Genomic DNA, 12,099 nt, shown 5'->3' on the forward strand with positions numbered 1-12,099 from the left:
CCTCTCACGAGCTCCACTGGACCAATGGATGCCCACGTGAATGTTTCCTAGAGCCTAATGAAGCCGCCGCCAGCTTGTGTCCGTCCCGCAGTGCAGGTGTCAAAGAACCCTTCCCCTGGAAGACGACGGATTCGCAACCTCCCACCGGTGTGATGAAGAAGATATCGGGATTCATCAGACCAAGCAACACTCTGTCATTGTGGCAACGTCCAGCGCCGATGGTCACGTGCCCATTTCAATCGTTGTTGCCCCGGTGTTGTGGTGTTAACATTGGCAGATGCATTGGTCGTCGGCTGCTGAGGCACATCTTTAGCACTGTTCGGTGCACAGTGTGTTCAGACCCACTTGTACTCTGTCCAGCATTAATATCGGATGTTAGCTTCGCCACAGTTCGCCACCTGTCCTGTTTTACCAGTCTGCCCGGCCTACGACGTCCGACATCTGTAACGAAGGGTTGCCGCTCAAACTCACGACGTCAGGACGTGTTTTCACGCTGATTTCGCCACTTGCTGAAGGCACTCACCACAGCGCTCTTCGACCACTCGAGAAGTCCTGCAGTTAGAGAATTACTCGTGTCGGCCTCCGGTCCATCACAATCTACCCTCGGTCAAACTCATATCGATTGCGTGACTTCCCTATTCTACACATGGACGGCACGCTCGATGACACTACATGCACTATGCGTGTTTCTGTCTAGCAGCCATTCCTCTCCAGTACGGGACGCTGTTATGGATTGGATGGGTTTATATCGACAGTAGATCGGTTGTCATAGTATTCTACAGCTACATTTATACATCTACATTTATACTCCGCAAGCCACCCAATGGTGTGTGGCGGAGGGCACTTTACGTGCCACTGTCATTACATCCCTTTCCTGTTCCAGTCGCGTATGGTTCGCGGGAAGAACGACTGTCTGAAAGCCTCCGTGCGCGCTCTAATCTCTCTAATTTTACATTCGTGATCTCCTCGGGAGGTATAAGTAGGGGGAAGCAATATATTCGATACCTCATCCAGAAACGCACCCTCTCGAAACCTGGCGAGCAAGCTACACCGCGATGCAGAGCGCCTCTCTTGCAGAGTCTGCCACTTGAGTTTGTTAAACATCTCCGTAACGCTATCACGGTTACCAAATAACCCTGTGACGAAACGCGCCGCTCTTCTTTTGATCTTCTCTATCTCCTCCGTCAACCCGATCTGGTACGGCTCCCACACTGATGAGCAATACTCAAGTATAGGTCGAACGAGTGTTTTGTAAGCCACCTCCTTTGTTGATGGACTACATTTTCTAAGGACTCTCCCAATGAAGCTCAACCTGGTACCCGCCTTACCAACAATTAATTTTATATGATCACTCCACTTCAAATCGTTCCGCACGCATACTCCCAGATATTTTACGGAAGTAACTGCTACCAGTGTTTGTTCCGCTATCATATAATCATACAATAAAGGATCCTTCTTTCTATGTATTCGCAATACATTACATTTGTCTATGTTAAGGGTCAGTTGCCACTCCCTGCACCAAGTGCCTATCCGCTGCAGATCTTCCTGCATTTCGCTACAATTTTCTAATGCTGCAACTTCTCTGTATACTACAGCATCATCCGCGAAAAGCCGCATGGGACTTCCGACACTATCTACTAGGTCATTTATATATATTGTGAAAAGCAATGGTCCCATAACACTCCCCTGTGGCACGCCAGAGGTTACTTTAACGTCTGTAGACGTCTCTCCATTGATAACAACATGCTGTGTTCTGTTTGCTAAAAACTCTTCAATCCAGCCACACAGCTGGTCTGATATTCCGTAGGCTCTTACTTTGTTTATCAGGCGACAGTGCGGAACTGTATCGAACACCTTCCGGAAGTCAAGAAAAATAGCATCTACCTGGGAGCCTGTATCTAATATTTTCTGAGTCTCGTGAACAAATAAAGCGAGTTGAGTCTCACACGATCGCTGTTTCCGGAATCCATGTTGATTCCTACATATTAGATTCTGGGTTTCCAAAAACGACATGATACTCGAGCAAAAAACATGTTCTAAAATTCTACAACAGATCGACGTCAGAGATATAGGTCTATAGTTTTGCGCATCTGCTCGACGATCCTTCTTGAAGACTGGGACTACCTGTGCTCCTTTCCAATCATTTGGAACCTTCCGTTCCCCTAGAGACCTGCGGTACACGGCTGTTAGAAGGGGGGCAAGTTCTTTCGCGTACTCTGTGTAGAATCGAATTGGTATCCCGTCAGGTCCAGTGGACTTTCCTCTGTTGAGTGATTCCAGTTGCTTTTCTATTCCTTGGACACTTATTTCGATGTCAGCCATATTTTCGTTTGTGCGAGGATTTAGAGAAGGAACTGCAGTGCGGTCTTCCTCTGTGAAACAGCTTTGGAGAAAGGTGTTTAGTATTTCAGCTTTACGCGTGTCATCCTCTGTTTCAATGCCATCATCATCCCGGAGTGTCTGGATATGCTGTTTCGAGCCACTTACTGATTTAACGTAAGACCAGAACTTCCTAGGATTTTCTGTCAAGTCGGTACATAGAATTTTACTTTCGAATTCACTGAACGCTTCACGCATAGCCCTCCTTACGCTGCCTTTGACATCGTTTAGCTTCTGTTTGTCTGAGAGGTTTTGGCTGCGTTTAAACTTAGAGTGAAGCTCTCTTTGCTTTCGCAGTAGTTTCCTAACTTTGTTGTTGTACCACGGTGGGTTTTTCCCGTCCCTCACAGTTTTACTCGGCACGTACCTGTCTAAAACGCATTTTACGATTGCCTTGAACTTTTTCGATAACCACTCAACATTGTCAGTGTCGGAACAGAAAGTTTCGTTTTGATCTGTTAGGTAGTCTGAAATCTGTCTTCTATTACTCTTGCTAAACAGATAAACCTTCCTCCCTTTTTTTATATTCCTACTAACTTCCATATTCAGGGATGCTGCAACGGCCTTATGATCACTGATTCCCTGTTCTGTACATACAGAGTCCAAAAGTTCGGGTCTGTTTGTTATCAGTAGGTCCAAGATGTTATCTCCATGAGTCGGTTCTCTGTTTAATTGCTCGAGGTAATTTTCGGATAGTGCACTCAGTATAATGTCACTCGATCCTCTGTGTCTACCACCCGTCCTAAACATCTGAGTGTCCCAGTCTATATCTGCTAAATTGAAATGTCCACCTAAGACTATAACATGCTGAGAAAATTTATGTGAAACGTATTCCAAATTTTCTCGCAGTTGTTCTGCCACTAATGCTGCTGAGTCGGGAGGTCGGTAAAAGGAGCCAATTATTAACCTAGCTCGGTTGTTGAGTGTAACCTCCACCCATAATAATTCACAGGAACTATCCACTTCTATTTCACTACAGGATAAACTACTACTAACAGCGACGAACACTCCACCACCGGTTGCATGCAATCTATCCTTTCTAAACACCGTCTGTACCTTTGTAAGAATTTCGGCAGAATTTATCTCTGGCTTCAACCAGCTTTCTGTACCTATAACGATTTCGGCTTCGGTGCTTTCTATCAGAGCTTGAAGTTCCGGTACTTTACCAACGCAGCTTCGACAGTTTACAATTACAGTACCGATTGCTGCTTGGTCCCCGCATGTCCTGACTTTGCCCTGCATCCGTTGAGGCTGTTGCCCTTTCTGTACTTGCCCAAGGCCATCTAACCTAAAAAACCGCCCCCCCCCCCCCCCCGCCACACAACCCCTGCTACCCGTGTAGCCGCTTGTTGCGTGTAGTGGACTCCTGACCTATCCAGCGGAACCCGAAACCCCACCACCCTATGGCGCAAGTCGAGGAATCTGCAGCCCACACGGTCGCAGAACCGTCTCAGCCTCTGATTCAGACCCTCCACTCGGCTTTGTACCAAAGGTCCGCAGTCAGTCCTGTCGACGATGCTGCAGATGGTGAGCTCTGCTTTCATCCCGCTAGCGAGACTGGCAGTCTTCACCAAATCAGATAGCCGCCGGAAGCCAGAGAGGATTTCCTCGGATCCATAGCGACACACATCATTGGTGCCGACATGAGCGACCACCTGCTGATGGGTGCACCCTGTACCCTTCATGGTATCCGGAAGGACCCTTTCCACATCTGGAATGACTCCCCCCGGTATGCACACGGAGTGCACATTGGTTTTCTTCCCCTCTCTTGCTGCCATATCCCTAAGGGGCCCCATTACGCGCCTGACGTTGGAGCTCCCAACTACCAGTAAGCCCACCCTCTGCGACCGCCCGGATCTTGCAGACTGAGGGGCAACCTCTGGAACAGGACAAGCAGCCATGTCAGGCCGAAGATCAGTATCAGCCTGAGACAGAGCCTGAAACCGGTTCGTCAGACAAACTGGAGAGGCCTTCCGTTCAGCCCTCCGGAATATTCTGGCTGATCAGTGTGCATATGCATTTCCGGGTCACTTACACGGTTAGGCACAGTTATAATCGTCAACTCCAACGACTGGAGCGTGTTGTGGAAGGTATCTATAGCGACTGGTAAATTATAATATCTTCCTACGAATCAATGCTTTCCAGAACAAAGGATGGATCAGTAAATGTGCACAGACACACAATGTCCTTTTTGAACAGAACTGTATCACTGAGCAACACAAAGCGGTCTTGTGCCAGATAGGTCTGGATATGTTGCCATGGACTTGGGATACCTTGCAGGATAGGTCGCCGACTTGATGCTGCCCAGTACACTCATATTAAGGGTAATACTATACTCTCATCAGTTCGATTATTGTGTACTGAGGGATTAATTTGTTTTCAACAGGATCAATCTCCAACACATACAGCAACATGGTTTGAAGAAGGGAATGAAATTGCTCTTGTCGTCTGGCCTCCTTCTGCATCGAATCTCTGCCCTACAGATGTGTGGGGCATCATGCGAGAAAAGACCCAATGCCAAGAACCCGAAATGGAATTTAGAAAGTCACCCTCACTTCCTGGGAACCGATGACAGATAATGATTAACTAATCCCCTTATAGATTCCTTAACGCTTGCGATGTAGATGATCATTAAAGTGGAAGGCCTCTGGACAGAATATTGGGTGATAAAGAAACAATATTCCCTAACCGCCTGGACAGCAGTGCATTGACGACAAGGGTCGATGTGCCAGCCAGTCTAGATATGGCTTTTAGGCGGTTTTTCACTGCCCACTAGGTTAAATTGCCTCAATTTTACGTTGGTAAGATTACACACAGACAGTTAGGACATACTTATTCCGTCCTGGTGGGTAACGGGGTGACAACAGGAAGGGTCTCAGGCCACTCTTTAAACTTCCCAAGTCAAATCCGTTACTAACGATGCCAATCCCGCACTGATGCGGGACAGAGCTACAAGAAAAAGAAGAAGGAATTACGTGCTCTGTCATTTTGAGGGTCGAAAACATTAAAAACCGTGAACTGTCCTTTCTTTTAATTTCGTGTTTTTTTTTTTTTTTTTTGATTAATTACTTTAACCCAATGAAAGAAAAAATAACTTCCGACACTGAAAATTGGTCCGACCCCCGATGTCGCGCAACTGCTAATCAGTCAACTGTGCAATCAAACCGCGGAGTCATTATATTATGTTCAACAATAATAAAATATTTTTGTTCACTGTCGTTCCGCCCTTGACTTCACCTCACAACCTGAAACTCCTTTTCCACGTCTGAAATCCTGGGAATGATTCGAAGCAGATTTTCTCGTGTGTTTGTAGACGTTACGTACTTGTTACTGTTATGATCGGCACTGTACACTCCTTGACATGACTCTATTCCTGAATGTCCTGGCGGGACACTCAGATTTCCGCTACCGCCATCTTTTTCGGTGAAGTATATTTTTAGCCATTCAGAGCAGTTACAGTATTGGAATATACCTTTCGTTACAGGTAAAAGTGGTTTTTCAAAACAATATTGTCCTGAGCACACTTGCCGATAACTCTGCAGAAATGTGGTGTCACTTTTATACAGCAATTAAACTGATACATAAAATGTCAGAATTAATAATCGTACGTGTAATATCATCCAAATTATCGGACCCCTCGTGTTGGCTGTGAAGTTAGAGATCAGAGTGTGATACTGAACATGTACTGGGAAAAATATACTGCTTTAAATACCTAAATGTTGAAATTATCTGCTTGTAGCAACGTACAGTTATTCATGCAGTTTAATTGAAGTTGTGATTTGTTCGATATCGGATTATTCTCCACTGCGCAAAGTTATGTTGCCGTACACGTGTTCCTAACGCAACTTATTCACCACGGAAACTGCAGATATTGAACTCTGAAGCAATTATCTTCCATTTGTGGTAGGTGTCAGTTGCAGCAGCCATTGATAAGCGAAATACTTGCTGTATACGCACAGTATCAAATAGGAATCTGGAAGTACTTCACACTTCCTAGTGATGAGACGTTTAAATCTCGCTAAGAAAGTTTTTGTTGGCACCTGGTTTCTGCTAGAGTGTTCACTGCCATATAATGTAAAGCTTTGTCTAAAATACCGCTTATTCTGACAAATACAATGGATACGTATGTTTATCTCACTATATAAAATACCGGGTTATCCAACGAATCTGCGAGACAGTGAAATACTTACTCTAAAGAATTAGTGATACTGTGAGAATTCCATTGGCACCTCATTGTCACTAATATGCTAATGTGTACTCCAGTAAGCTATTGCTGAGATACCACAAATCAATCACTTCAACTGTACTTCATATGTAATACGCTCACCAAACAAAATGAAACTCAATTTATCACTTTCGAGCCATTATAACAGCTACGAATTCCCCTTCCATAGAATGAGAAAATCCTGGTTGTAGGAGACATCAGTGTGTAACTAGTTTGCATCAACACTGTTGTACCCTCCAAAAACTGACATTTCTAAATGAATAATAGTTCTCTTACGTTTGACTATGTATACATCCCCACGAGCACTCAGAAGTGCCGCTACACGACGTGCCATGAACTCGACTAATGTCTGGAGTAGTGCTGGAGGGAACTGACATCAAGAATCCTGCAGGGCTGTCCATAAATGCATAAGAGTACCATGGAATGGAGATCTCTTCTGAATAATACGTTGCAAAGCAACCATTATATACTCAATAATGCTCATGACTGGGGAGTTTGGTGGCCAGCGAGAGCGTTTAAACTCCGAAGAGTGTTCCTGGAGGCACTCTGTAGAAATTCTGGACTTGTGGGGTGTCGCATTGTTCTGCTGCAATTTCCCAAGTCAGTCGGAATGCACAATGGACATGAATGGATCCAGGTGATCATACGGGATGCTTAAGTACGTGTCACCTGTCTGAGTCGCATCTAGACGTATCAGGGGTCCTACATCACTCCAACCGCACACTCCACACACCATTACAGAGCCTACACCAGCTTGAACAGTCCGCTGCTGCCATGCAGGGTCCATGATTTCATGAGATTGTCTCCTTATCCGTACACGTCCATCCGCACCATACAATCTGAAACGAGACTCGTCTGAACAGGCAATATGTTTCCAGTCATCAACAGTCCAATGTCGCTGTCGACGGGCCCAATCGGGGCGTAAAGTTTTGCGCCGTGCAGTCATGAAGAGGATTAGGAGTTGGCCTTCGGCTCCAAAAGCCCATATCGATGATGTTTCGTTGAATGGTCCGCACGCTGACACTTGATGGCCCATCACTGAAATGTGCAGCAATGTTGTCATGTTGAACGATTCTCTTCAGTCGTCGTCGTTGCCGTTCTAGCAGGATCTTTTTCTGGCAACAGCGATGTGAGAGATATGATGTTTTACTGGATTCCTGATATTCACTGCACACTCGTGGAGTGGTCGTACGGAAAAATCCCCACTTCATCACTACCTCGGAGATGCTGTGTTCCATCGCTTCTGCGCCGACTATAACACCATGTTCAGACTCACTTAAATCTTGATAACTTGCCACTGTTGCAACAGTAATCGATCTAACATCAGCGCCAGACATTTTTTGTCTTATAAAGGCGTTGCCGACCGCAGTGCCGTATTCTGCCTGTTTACATATCTCTGTATTTGAACACGCATGCCTGTATCAGTTTCTTTGGTGCTTCAGTGTATATAAAAGTGTTTGAGGAAGATCTATAATCTTTACTTTGTTTAATACAAATAAAGGATTGAAGCAAGGCTGTTTCTATCATCAGCTTTATTCAGAATATATCTACAAATCTCCATGTAGAAGTGGAAAAATAAATACAGTAGAAGGGGACTTCAGTTAGACCATATTGTGCATACATTTTTGTGCCTAGGTGACTAGGTGGTGGTTGCGACAGCTGAAGAAGATATCTCCTATATGGGGAGAAAGGTAATAGAAGAATTTAGCAGATGGGGACTGGAGCTGACCATAAAGAAGACAGTACAATTAACAAGTGGAATGCAATCAGTAGAACCTCAAACATCAGATAATCTACCGAACGATATCTGTAAGAGTTATAAAAGCTTTAGAAGTATAAATAATAAACATCAAATATTTGAAGGTGACACAAGAAACAGAATGAACTCAGGAAGGAAGGAGATATCGAAACCGAACTCCCTTTTCTGGTTCACAAAAATCGGATTAAAAACTAAACTTAAATATATAAAGCATTACTGAGCCAATTACCCTCTGCGGTTCTGAGTGCCGAGCGAGAACGGAGAAGAACCACAAGAAGGTCGAACATGTAGAGGTAGACTTTCTGAGACGAGCATCAAGGATCTGCCTTCTGGAACATAGAATAAATGAGGAAGACGCAGAGGGAGATCGCTACTAAAATGGACTGAAGGTCAGAAAGGAGACCGTTGAAGACACACAAAATAGATTATTACAGGGGTTGAAATGAGGAGTGAGCCAGGAGCCGTCATCAGTCCCAGATGAGTATTGTCTTATCGATATGCATTTACAGGTACAGTAAAACAGGGAGAATAAGCAGTACTACAGCAGCGACTCACATGTCGCCCTCGCACTCGCTGACTGCTGCCGCCGCGCTGAAGTGCTACTCAGGTGCTGCTGGAGTACTCGTTGTTCCTCCTGTCTTACTGTCCGTATTTATATTAATCTACAAAACAAATAACACACTAGACTAATTTGGGACCACTCTATCGAATGGGTACGTAAAATTCCGCTTCAAAAAGCATTTTGTTTGTGACAGGAAACAAGCCCACGATTTCCATCGACGCTAGGTGTCGCATGAAAGGTGTGATGAGCAGTATTTGTCTAGGCAAGCGTATACTGCAAATAATGCGGCAGTGAAACGGAGTTCCCGAAAGAAACTGTACTGGCTGCTCTACCACAATTACAATGGGGTGTAGAACGTAAATATAAAAGCAACTTTCGCATGTGTCACTTCCAAGTAACGTAACTCGATTCAACTTGGACCATGCACAGAAAGAACTGCTACAGAATAGTACAGAAGGTAGCTGAAAAAAATATGCAGTGAGACGACACGGAATGACACTTTTATCCAAAGGCAATAATTTACATTGATGTCATAGCGGTTTATGATTGTGCTCTGGACGTTACAGAAGGCGGGACATGGTTCTTGAGTTCTTGTGGTAGGGCCTTCCATTCCTCCACCAGCGTCGTTGACAATTGGTAGATAGTCGTTGGTCCTCGGTAATGTGCCGCAACACCTCTTGGCAAAGCGTTCCACACATTCTGGGTGCAATTTAAGTCGGGGAAACGAGACCAGTCCATTGCCCGAATACCTTCTCGTTCCAAGAGCTCCTCCATCTGTGCTGTTCGATGTGATCGCCCATTGTGGGCCATAAAAATAAAGAGACGAATGCACCACTGGAAAAACATGCAGGGGAAGAAGTGCAGTGTAGAAATAATGCTGACCAGTAAATGCACCGTCTTCAAAGATTTGAACGTCAGTACGCCCATGCAACGTTATGCGTCCCCAAACCATAACACTTGGACTACATAAAGCAACTATGTCCGACGGTGTACCTGGAAGCATTATCGTGTTCCCATCTCTCGCCATTGGAGGGTACCTCCACAATCACTGCTCAGACTGAATATGCTCACAGCTGGTAGGAGCACGAGACTCCGATTCTAGCTGGTCCAGAACCTATACTCCTGCCACCATCGCAAACGGTTGCGCCAACGTGTGGCTGCGGTCATCTGCTGCTGTAATTGATAGTGGTGGACTATCTCCTCTACTTCGCGCAGCAGTGCCTGTGGTTCGGAATGACTCACTTGAAACAAAGCTGACAGCAGTACCAAAGTCTTGGCCTGCACTCGTCACACTAAGTCATTCTTCCAGTTTTCCGATGATTCTTGACTGAGTGAAGTCACCCACCGTAGTTGCTCGGTGATTGACACACAGTCTTTACCCCTTCCTTTAACTACCTCATGTTGCGCGGCCCACACCACTTGGCGCTCTACGTAGTTACGCTGACTTCATGCGATGTGACATCCAGCTTTCTTGTACACAGAACTAAAATAACTTTCTTTGATTAATAATCAAGAGTTGTGACCATACAAGTCAAATGTACTACTTATACTAGAAAAACAGTTATTTACCTCATCAGTATAATGAAATGTCTGGCAACATACTCCCGCCATTTCGTTCATTTCCACCGAGTAGTTAATATGTTACGTTATTTTATCTATCTTGTTCTTGAGTTTTGCAGAGCAGTGCCACTTGTAGAAGATGCTTTCGGTCTAAATACAGCGTTGACGAATAAAGTATTGGAAAATAACAGCTGGGTGGACCTGATGTGGACAGGCTACGATGTAGTAAACGACTCTACATCTGTCTGCACATGTATCTAAAACAAACTTCGTCCGAACAGGCCTTTAAGGTCCAACGGTACCGACCGGCCTCCGTGTCATCCTCAGACCTTAGGCGCCACCGAATGTGGTCAACATACCGCTCTCCTGGCCGTTGTCAGGTTTCGTGACCGAAGCCGCTACTTTTCAGTCAAGTAGCTCCTAAATTGGCTTTACAAGGACTGAGCGCACCCCGCTTCACCCCGCTTCCCAACAGCACTCGACGGGCCCAGACGGTCACGCATTCAAGTGCTAGCCAAGCCCGACAGCGCTCAACTTCTGTGATCTGCCGGGAACCGTTGTTACCACTGCAACAATGCCGTTAGCATTACATTACATTTACATTAAGAAAACTGCCTGATGGTGTGTGGTGGAAGTTACTTTCTGTACCAGTGTCAATATTCAAGTCTTAGTCGGACGAGTGTTTCGTAAGCTACCTTCTTTGTGGGTATACGACACTTACTGAGGGTTCTTCAATTAACTATCAGTCTGTCATCTGCCTTACCTTCGATTTTGTATAGTCCAAATGGTTCAAATGGCTCTAAGCACGGTGGGACTTAACATCTGAGGTCATCAGTCCCATACACTTAGAACTACTTAAACCTACCTAACCTAAGGACACCACACACATCTATGCCCGAGTCAGGATTCGAACCTGCGACCGTAGCAGCAGCGCGGTTCCAGACTGAAGCGCCTAGAACCGCTCGGTCACAGCGGCCGGATTGTGTAGTCCTTCCACTTTAAATAGCTCTGCAAGCATACTTCTAGGTATTTAATGAATGCGACTGTTCTGCATTCGTTTAAACATACACTAACAAGTCTACCTAATTTTGCGCATTCCAATTGTTACTGTAAAGGATTAACTGTCAATCCCTGTACCAAGCGTCGAACCTTTGTATGTTTTCTTACATATCACTACAATTTTTATGCGTTGCTGGTTCTCTACATACAACAGCATCGTCCATGAACAGCCTCATCGGCCTTTCGACGTTACGCACTATGCCAGGGCCGCTCACGGCGTCCCCAACTTCCCGCGAGCCGAGTATTCCTGCCAGGAGTGGGCCAAGGCTCCGCCTGTACCGCATTTACTCGTACCTTTCCGGAAGTACCCGATACTGAGCGACATTTCATTTAGTATTGCGGTGTGGCACTTTCGTCCAGCACAACTCAGTACAGTTTGACAGAATCGTGGTGTCAGCGCAGTTTACCCTTCGTCATATGTTTGCGGTGTGGAGGATGCTGACAAGTCCAGTGAATGTTTGCACAAAAACAGGCAGTCTAGTGATCCATCTTCACACGCCTTAAAAAGAATGGGAATGATATGAAAGAGGGATGAGAATTCTCAATATGTATCAC

Source organism: Schistocerca americana, chromosome 4 (assembly GCF_021461395.2).
Source record: "Schistocerca americana isolate TAMUIC-IGC-003095 chromosome 4, iqSchAmer2.1, whole genome shotgun sequence".
In the NCBI taxonomy this organism is placed as follows: Eukaryota; Metazoa; Arthropoda; class Insecta; order Orthoptera; family Acrididae; genus Schistocerca; species Schistocerca americana.